Source organism: Dromiciops gliroides, chromosome 3 (genome assembly GCF_019393635.1).
Source record: "Dromiciops gliroides isolate mDroGli1 chromosome 3, mDroGli1.pri, whole genome shotgun sequence".
Taxonomy (NCBI): Eukaryota; Metazoa; Chordata; class Mammalia; order Microbiotheria; family Microbiotheriidae; genus Dromiciops; species Dromiciops gliroides.
Genome location: NC_057863.1, coordinates 33,002,062 through 33,011,916, shown reverse-complemented (window position 1 = coordinate 33,011,916; position 9,855 = coordinate 33,002,062). Strand labels below are relative to the sequence as shown.

The 9,855-nt window shown below is 42.2% G+C and overlaps 1 protein-coding gene across 1 annotated transcript in view; it reads left to right on the top strand.

Annotated features, from left to right (window-relative positions):
• The first annotated feature begins 522 nt into the window (after nucleotides 1–522).
• PLD1 (phospholipase D1) overlaps nucleotides 523–9,855 on the top strand; it is a 205,819-nt gene continuing 196,486 nt past the window's right edge. Inside the window, 1 exon segment of the mRNA XM_043998186.1 lies at nucleotides 523–701. The gene's annotated coding sequence lies outside the window, so the exon portion shown is untranslated.

Here is a 9,855-nt window from a genome sequence, read left to right as displayed (position 1 = left end):
TCTGTCGTCTCTGTCTCTGCCTCTCTCTGTGTCTCTCTGTGTGTCTGTCTCTCCCTCCTCTCCCCACCCCCCCCAATCCTGGCAGCCCCTTAGATCAGGCTAGAGCCCAGCATCTTCCCCGGCCCCAGAACCCGGCTTCTGCAACTTGGGGAATTTCTTGGCAACAATGGAGGGGAGACTGTGCAGCCCTTGTTGAGATGAATTGGCGGTTCTCACTCAGAGCTGGAGGACAGGCTCGGGCCGGGCCCATGAGAGCCCCCTTTGTTCCACTCTTTGCTTCGGACTTCTCCCTGGCATCAGCCACAGAAAAACAAAGCCCCAGGAATCCTGCGTTCCCTTGCTCGCTCGCTCTGCATGGGGCTTTTAAAACCCCACTCGGCTCCTCCGCCCCTCCCCCCGTACGCTCCCCTCTTCACGCGTGGGGGAGGGGTTTCAAGTTTAAGGCCTCTGCCGATAGGCGAGCTCTCCCGTGTGGGCGTGACCGTGGCTCTCTGTGCCCGAGGGAAGCAGCCTGCCCAAGTGCTGGAACCGGGGCTCCACGCAGGAGCGAGCAAGCCAGCGAGCCAGCCAGCCAGCCAGCCAGCCTGCCTTCCCCGTCTCCCGCAGGTTGCCAGGGGTAGCTGCCCAGGAGGGCAAAGCCCGGGGGAAGAGCCTGTCTTGGAAAAGCCAGTATGGCGCGACCACTTTCCCAGGGGCACCAGGTCAGTGAAAACCAAGTGTGGGACTTCGGGATAGTTTGTGGCTCGAGTTTTCTTTCTAGACTAACGGGCACGGGAAGCCTGGGCAGCTCGCAGATAGGGCAAGAAAACTGGCTCCATTTCTTTCTGCTAGCAAACGATGGGAGGGAGTAAGGCCCGACTGTGTGTCAGGAGACTCTGTTACTATGCCTTTGCCCCCAACATGGGCGCGTCTAAACTTTCCAGACAGTTTGGAAGCAGAGACAGCGGGTGTGCGGCCGGCCGGGAGTGTGGCACTTGTCGGGGAGTGCCCGGGAAACATTTTTCGTGGTTACTTTTCTTTGGTGCCCTCCCAGGAGGTCTTACAGATATTTCTGTGTCTTAGTTACAGGCAGTACGGTTTGAGAATTAAGTAATGGTCAGTACTGGGCATGCCAGCTGCTTGTGTTCTCACCCGCCCGGAGTCTGGGCTGGCTTGACAGATGTGTGTCAGTCTATGGGTGTGAGGCTTGTTTGGGCCTAGTATACGGCCCTGGGAACCACGGCCATTGGCTTTGGGGCTCTGTCAGTTCAGGTGTCTTGGGACATGGCCAATTTTGACCTTAGAGGAAAAGAGGTGAGGAAATGTAGCCCCCCTCCCCTTTTAGTTGGAGGAGGTGGGGGACTATGGATGAGGAATGTTGCATATGCCATCAGACAGTTGCTTTGTTGTTTTTGTTTTGCTCAACTATTTTAAGCAAAGGTGGAAGGGACCTTGGAGGTCATCTAAATTATTTTACAAATGAGGAAACTGAAGCCCAGAAAGGTTGTTGCTTGTCCAATATCATATAAGTTGACAGGGGAAAAAAAAAGTTTAAAAAAATGTTGGAGTTGGTTGCAAGTTTGAATAGAGTCTAGATTGATTCTACTGGCCTAAAAGTTTTCTTCCTTGTCTCTCAGATTATCAGATTGAATGCTCAACTCTTCCTGATCCCATTTGGTGTTTGGCAAAGATAGTGGAGTGGTTTGCCATTTCCTTCTCCAACTCATTTTACAGATAAAGAAACTGAGGCAAGCAGAGTTAAGTGACTCCCTAGGGTCATACAGCTAATAAGAGCCTGAGGCCAGATTTGAGTTCAGGCAGATGAGTCTTACCTCTTGTGCCACCTAGCTGTCCTTAAACAACTTCGATACTATTAAGAAATAGGAATTATACCAACCAATGTGCAGAAAGAGTAGGCTGGTCTCTGGGACATATTAATGTGTGCTTTAGAAATAAAAGTTTCCTTTGTAAACTGATCTTAGACAAGCCAGTGTGGTACAATGCACTGCAATGAGGGATTCAAGGGACCTGGGTTCAAACTCGCCCCTTCCCCCATGCTTACTGTCTGGGTGATCTTGGGCATCTCACTTTTCCTCATCTGTAAAATTAGAGAATTAGACCAGATCACTTTAAAAAAAGATTTGCCAGGCGTTACAAAGAAGTAGCAGTGTAATGACATGATGCTTTAGACTCTGCCATATTTTTAAAAAATGTGATTTCTCTCGCTCTTCCCCACTGAGGTTGAATTTCCATCTATTCTCTCCTCATCCGGTATGTGCCTAATACGTGACATGTTATTTCTCCCATGGGAATGAAAACTTCTTGAAAGGCATAGGGACTCTTTGTGCCTTTCTTTGTATGTTCAGCTCTTAGCCCAGTGCCTGGCATATAATGTATACATACATACATACACACACATATATATATACATATATATATATATAATATATAAGGGCTAAATAAATGCTTGTTGATTGATTCAGTGGTGTTATGTCTGGTAGACTTTAGATCAAGCCACAACCCACTGGGACCTAAGCAAAAGCTGAGACTGAGTTTTTGTTTTGCTAATTGCTTCATCCAATGTTATTGGAAAGAGTTCCCTATTATTTATTTAGGTTCTCCCTCCCTCTAAATGCCTTTGCTGGCTTGGTATCAGCTCATTCCAAAGAAACCTTGGGGTTGAATCTGCTAAACTTTATGAAAGCCAGTTCTCATCCATGTCTGAGACTCCAGAACAGTCCATTTTCTCAGGTGCCTGACTCAGGAGCAGAATGAATCAGGCTACCCCTCCCTCAAAAATAATCGTGCAGTGGTTAAAACAGCTCCTCTCTCAAGAGGTATTTTCTTCCAAAGACTGACTCTGTTAGGTCTCCAGGAAGCATCAAGGTGTGTGTCATCATTTATGGTACCTTCAATGTTGTCAGTGCCCTATAAATTAGAGAAAAGACTTTCAGGAAGTCTTTTAGAGGAACAAATTAGAGGAAGACTTTCCTGGATATAGCCACCAGATACTTTTTAAGGAAGAGACTCATTGACTTGGACCTAGAACAGACCCTTTAGGCCAGCTAGTCCAACCACCTCATTTTACAGATGAGGAAACAGATCTAGAGAGAGCAGGTGACTTGTTTAAGGTGATACAAGTAAGTGAACTTGAGTTCTCTGACTCCAAATATTCCCCCCTTTCTCTTGTACCGAGATATTTCCTTTTTGTTTTTTCTCTCATCAGTGTCTTCTGGAGATTGACAAAGACTTGCAAAGCTCATGGTTTTGACTGACTTTAGAACTCTTTTCCTTGAAGATAGCTCCATAATGCTTGATGGATGTTAACAATTTTCTTATGGATGGTAGTAAATCCAATTCACACTGTTACTGATGCTGGCAATGTAGTGGCAAGGGGAAAATCCCAAATGCTCAAATTTTGGGGTTTTTCCCTAGGTCCTTTTTCTGTCAAATCATATGTCCTTTAAAAATGAAACTATAGTACGGTGAGAATCAATATAGCATAGTGGATAGAATGCTGAATGTGAAGTCAGTCAAATCTGGATTTGAGTCCCTCAGGTAAAGATCTGCTGTGTTACAATAGGCAATTTAACCTCTCTGAGCACCATTGTCCTAATTTATAAAGTGGAGATGATAATAGCAATAATTGATCATACTTACACAGCACTTTATGGTTTTCAAAATGCTTTATAGAGTGTATATCGCTTGATCCTCATGAAACCCTGTCATGGACTTGCTATTATTATTCCATTTTTTTACAGATGAGGAAATGGAGGGAGGCTCATTGAGGACAAGTGGTTTGTACCAGGATTTGAATTTAGGACTTTCTGACTCCATATCTCTGCCGAAGTACAAACCTCCCTGGCTGTCATGTAGATCAAATAGATAATATGTTTAAAGTGTTTTCCAGTCTGTTGTTATTGCCATCTTTACTATTATATTGCAAAATATTAAAAAATCCACAACTCTTGGCACCAGGAACTTGCTAAGTTTAGAATTCTAGAATTGGAGTAACAGGAACAGAAGATGTCATGCTAATAGTGAAGTTAAAGATCTTTACTGCCTGACTTGGCTTATTCCTGGCTTTTCCCCTTTTGTTTCCATGTTCTTTGTCTTCTCTAAACCCTGAAATACCTCTTCTTCCTGAGGGCATCTCTGTTACTATCTGCCTAGGTTTCTTCTTCCAGCCATTCAACTTGTTACAATTACAGGGTCAAGTTCATTCATTCTTACCCAATATGGCTTCCTGTTGGCATTCAGACAGTTTTAGGTCTCTCATAAATCTCAGGGATGTTTCACAGCTACTCAATAATCAAGCCCTAGATGGTAATTTCATTTTAAAATGAAGCTGACCCTCAAAGTGAAGAGACAATTATTTAGGCAAATCATCCATAATGGGTCCAAGTCAGAGTGGTACAATTGAAATAATTCTGGCTTTGCAGTCAGAGAACCTGAATTCAAATCCTGCCCTTGCCACATAGATCACTTAACTCCCTTGGGCCTCCATTTCCTCATCTGTAAAATTGCACCAAATCACTCCTTCCAGCTCACAACTTAGGTCTATGATTTTACTAAGACTGGCCAAACGTGTAATGTGAGGAGAACAAATCCTCCTTTTCTCGCTCATTTTCTCAATCTAATAGGAGTCGTGATTCATTCACTAGTGTCTATGGAGTGCCTGCCAAATCCAATACTAGGTGTCTGCAAGGAACAAGATAACAAATCAGTGACTAGGTACCAATATCACGAATGTTTTTTCTGACTTCTTGGCCTGATTGTTTCAGGCTGGACCAGCTGTGCTCACATCTGAATCACTGTCTCTTTTGCCATCTCTGATTGTTGTCTGGAAAATAATAAAAATAATAAGAGCTAGAAATTACAAGGTTCTTTAAGGGTGAGAAGATGTTTTACTCGAATCCTCACAATAAACCTGTGAGGTGTATGCTAATAAGTATTATCTAAATTTTTCAGTTGTAGAATTGGAAAGGCTGTGGAGGAGAAATGACTTGCCTGGATGTACTAAGTATCCAAGGTGGGAATGATATAACAGAACACAAGAGGAGGTTCTGATATATTGCACTCTGTTCTCTGCTCAGATTTCCATCCCTGCTAGTGGCTACTTTGGGAAAAGCTACTCGTTAGTCAGAGTAGGGCATAGTATTTTCACTGAACAATAGACTGGTCTGAAGGAAGAATTCTAGAATTAGGACTTTTGGTTCCATGTAACTCTTCACTGATTTGCTATCCTTCCTTTATGAGGCTAATACTTGGTATTTATTTCATGCTTTAAAGTATACAAAGTGCTCTTCTCAACAAATGCCCTTGTGGAAGAAATGGTGGACATATCATTTTCTCCATTTTCCATATGAGAGGACAAAGGGTCAGAGAGGCTAAAAAACTTTCCTAGGGTCATATAGCTAATAAGCATCAAACCCAGTACTTTTGGTTCCAAGGTCAGAGCCTTTCCCACAATACTATCTTGCTAAGTGCTATTGATGCTTTTCCAACTGAGCATATGATTTGAGTGGCCTTTCCATAGATGTGTACTATTATTACCCCAGCAGAGGATAAGCTTTTTAAAAATTAACTAGAGGAGGCAGCTAGGTGGTGTAGTGCATAGAGCACTGGCCCTGGATTCAATAGGACCTGAGTTCAAATCCAGCCTCAGACACTTAACACTTACTAGCTGTGTGACTCTGGGCAAGTCACTTAACTCCAATTGCCTTACCAAAAAAAAAAATTAGGTAGAAATTATCTAGCTCATTGCCAGTGGTACTGAGTATAAGGTGTATTTGTTGTCATGCTTTGAAGGTAATGGGGTCTTTTTAGGATGATGACATATGTATGTATATGTATATATATATATATATATATAAATGATATATTTGTGTATTTATATTCTCCATTTCCCCCTAGCACCCATGTGAGTAGGAATAAACAAGGTGATAGAGAAGAAGGGGAGGAAAACAAATATTTATCAAGTGCCTACTATATGCTAGGCACTTTGCTATAAACACTTTAAAAATATTATCTCTAGGGGAGCAGCTAGGTGGCGCAGTGGATAAAGCACCGGCCCTGGATTCAGGAGTTCCTGAGTTCAAATCCGGCCTCAGACACTTGACACTTACTAGCTGTGTGACCTTGGGCAAGTCACTTAACCCCCACTGCCCCGCAAAAAAAAAAAATTATCTCTATGGGGGCAGCTAGGTGGCACAGTGGATAAAGCACCAGCCTTGGATTCAGGAGGACCTGAGTTCAAACCAGCCTCAGACACTTGACACGTACTAGCTGTGTGACCCTGGGCAAGTCACTTAACCCTCATTACCCTGCCAAAAAAAATTTTAAATTTTAAAAAAATTAAAAATTTTATCCCTTTTGATGCTTATAATAACCCTGAGAGGTAGATGCTCTTATGATCCCTTTTTACAGATGAAACAGACAGAGGTAAAGTGACTCAACCAAGGTCACACAACTAGTAAGTATTTGAGGCCAGATTTGAACTCTAAAGTTGGTTTTGGGAAGGGAAAAACTGGTAGTTTGTTAATCTGTTCCCTATCCATTCAATTCATTAAATACAAAAACCTACTAAAGATGTCTTTTGTCATCTGTGATGAAGAGTAGAAGTTATAGGAAATGATGCCTTAAGATACTACCCACTGAGAGTGAGTGTGCAGATTTTAGTATGTCTACAGATATTAACTATACATTATGATGGTTGAAGAGATGCCACAAAGAGAATGCCTTCAAGTTATCCAAGTTTCAGTGTATATAAAGAGTGCTAGATTCAGAGTGAAGGTTCTAAAATTGCCTCTGATATTTAGATAGGTTGGAAGATAAAGCATTTGTCAAGCACTACATGTTATATATATGTTTATTAACACATGTTATATATTTATGCAGCATATGTACTTATATAATTATATGTTATATGTGTGTTATATATGTGTATATATATAGAGATTTTTTATTAAACACAATAAATATTATATGCAAGGAACTATGCTAAAATCTGGGAACACGAATACAAGCAAAAGGAAAGATAGTTCCTGCCCTCAGGAAGATTATACTCCTTTGGAGGAAGACTATAGAGTATAAAGTCTGTGAGGGCAGACTTAAAAAGGGGCTAAGAGGGGCAGCTAGATGGCGTAGTGGTTAAAGCACCGGCCCTGGATTCAGGAGTACCTGAGTTCAAATCTGGCCTCAGACACTTAACACTTACTAGCTGTGTGACCCTGGGCAAGTCACTTAACCCCCATTGCCCTGCGCAAAAAAAAAAAAAAAGGGAGCTAAGAAGTGAGGGTAGAGGTTGGGAGGTCCCCCTGCAGGGGAAAGGAGGAGAAATCTAGAAAGTGAGCAATCCAGGAGTATTCTAGTGCTAGTTTACATTAGATTACTGGAATTGATTATTACAATTTTCAGTGTGAGCATTTACACCTTGGAAATTGGGAACCACTATAAAGCAGGGCTTGATTTATGTTTTGTTTGTTGTCTGGGTTTAAGAAAGTGATGGAGAAAATATGAATAATGTAATTAAACTTATGTGTGTGTCTTACATATATTCCTTTCCCCTAGGAGAGAGCTGGTTGTTAAACATTAAACTACCAGCAGATCCCTTGATAGAGGTGAGAGAGGTGTGAACATGTCTGGCTTAAATATTTCCTTAAAAAGATGGTTTGAGGGGCGGCTAGGTGGCACAGTGGATAGAGCACCGACCCTGGAGTCAGGAGTACCTGAGTTCAAATCCGGCCTCAGACACATAACACTTACTAGCTGTGTGACCCTGGGCAAGTCACTTAACCCCAATTGCCTCACTAAAAAAAAAAAAAAAAGATGGTTTGAGGTGTGTGTGTGTGGGGGAATTCACCAGTAGGGAGAAGGGCATAGAGGTATCTTCCAGGGTGAGATGGGATATAGGTAGAATGTCTAGGGAATCAAGAGCAGAAGTAAGAGTGGGTTGAGCATAGCTGGCTTGGATACTTCCTCCAATGAAGGTTCTGAGGTGGAACCCAACAATTGGAGGAAGGGATGGATGGAGGCTCTGCTACTTTCTAACTGTGTAGCCTCTAAGGTCCCTTCCAGCTATAACCACAATCCATCCCATGGTCTTTGTACTCAGGGTTCTCCAATCACTGGAATTCATCTGAGAGTAGCCAAGGCTGAAGCTGTTAGAGATGAAGCCAGACACCTAAGAACTTGACCTTTTGAACATCGAATTTAATTAGGAAAACATTTATGTTCCCTTTCTTCCTCCTTGTCAAATGGGGCTTCCTGTTGAGAATGAGCAGCAGCATGGAATAGTGAGAAGCACTTTAGTTTTGGAGTCAGGAAGATGCATGTACAGATCCTGGTTTAGGCATTTGTTAATCATGTACTCATGGGGAAATCCCTTAATCTTTCCAAGCCTCAATGTTCTCATCTGGAAAATGGAGGCAATAGTAGCTGTAGTGGATACTCCATAGGGTTATCTTAGGTTCAAATGGGGTGATGAATGGAAGATGCTTTCAGAATGTTAGAATGTCATGTAAATGTCAGGCAGTGACAAAAATAAGGAAGTGTGGTGTAGTGGTTAGAGAACTGTCCTTGGTCTGAGGAAGACACATGTTAGTTGTGTTAGGCTAGGCAGGTAACTTACCCTTTGAGTGCTTGTAACAACCCTCTAAGAGAAGGATCAGACCTGCATTGGTAGAGACTTCCTTCACCTGGGATTTCTCTACATCAATGAAATCAGAGATTTAATTCATATCTCTAAATGACAGTTACTATTATTTGAATTCTATTATGACCCAATTTATTTATTCTTGATCATTGAAAACTTAAAGGTATTTTAGAAATCTCAGAGGACTCTCTGAGCCTTGGAGATGTCAGAGACACCAATTTCCTTTTTATATAATTGTTTTGTTTTGTTTTGTTTTTTGCTGGGCAATCGGGTTAAGTGACTTGCCCAGGGTCACACAGCTATTAAGTGTTAAGTGTCTGAGGCCAGATTTGAACTCAGATCCTCCTGAATCCAGGGCCAGTGCTCTATCCACTGTGCCACCTAGCTGCCCTCTTTTTATATAATTGTGGGGAAGACATGAGTTTGAAAATCAGTTATCCATACTGATGGACCAGCTAGGTCATTCAGTGTATAGAGCTTTGGCTGAGCCTGGAGTCAGGAAGACTCATCTTCCTCAGTTCAAATCTGGCCTCAGACACTTACTAGCTATGTGACCCTGGGCAAGTCACTTAACCCTGTTTGTCTCAGTTTCCTCATCTGTAAAATGAGCTGGAGAAAGAAATGGCAAACCACTCCAGTATTTTTGCCAAGAAAACCTCAAATGGGGTCATGAAAAGTTGGACACAACTGAAATGACTAAACAGAAGCAACAATAATCCAAATTGGTATAGGTCAAACCTTATGTGGACATCACTTTTCCCCCACCCTTTGCTTTAGGAATCAGTCTTGCATCAGTCTCTGACAAATCACATTTATATATTTCATTTTTCTCACTTTAAACATGTTTAATTTTGCCTTTTGTTTTCATATCACTTTCATTCCAAATACACCCTTTCCACATATAGTGAACCATCCCTTGAACAAATTAGACTGTGAGTTCCTTGAGAGCAGGGTCTTTTTTTGGGTTTTCTTTGTATCCCCAGAACTTAGTACAGTCCCTGGTACAATATGTAGTTGATGCTTAATAAATGGTTGTTCACTTGACTTGACAGAGTTTTTAAAAATGGGGGGGGGGAGGGGGCAGCCAGGTGGTGCAGTGGATAGAACACCGGCCTTGGAGTCAGGAGGACCTGAGTTCAAATCTGGCTTCAGACACTTCATACTTACTAGCTGTGTGACCCTGGGCAAGTTACTTAACCCCAATTGCCTCACCCAAAAAC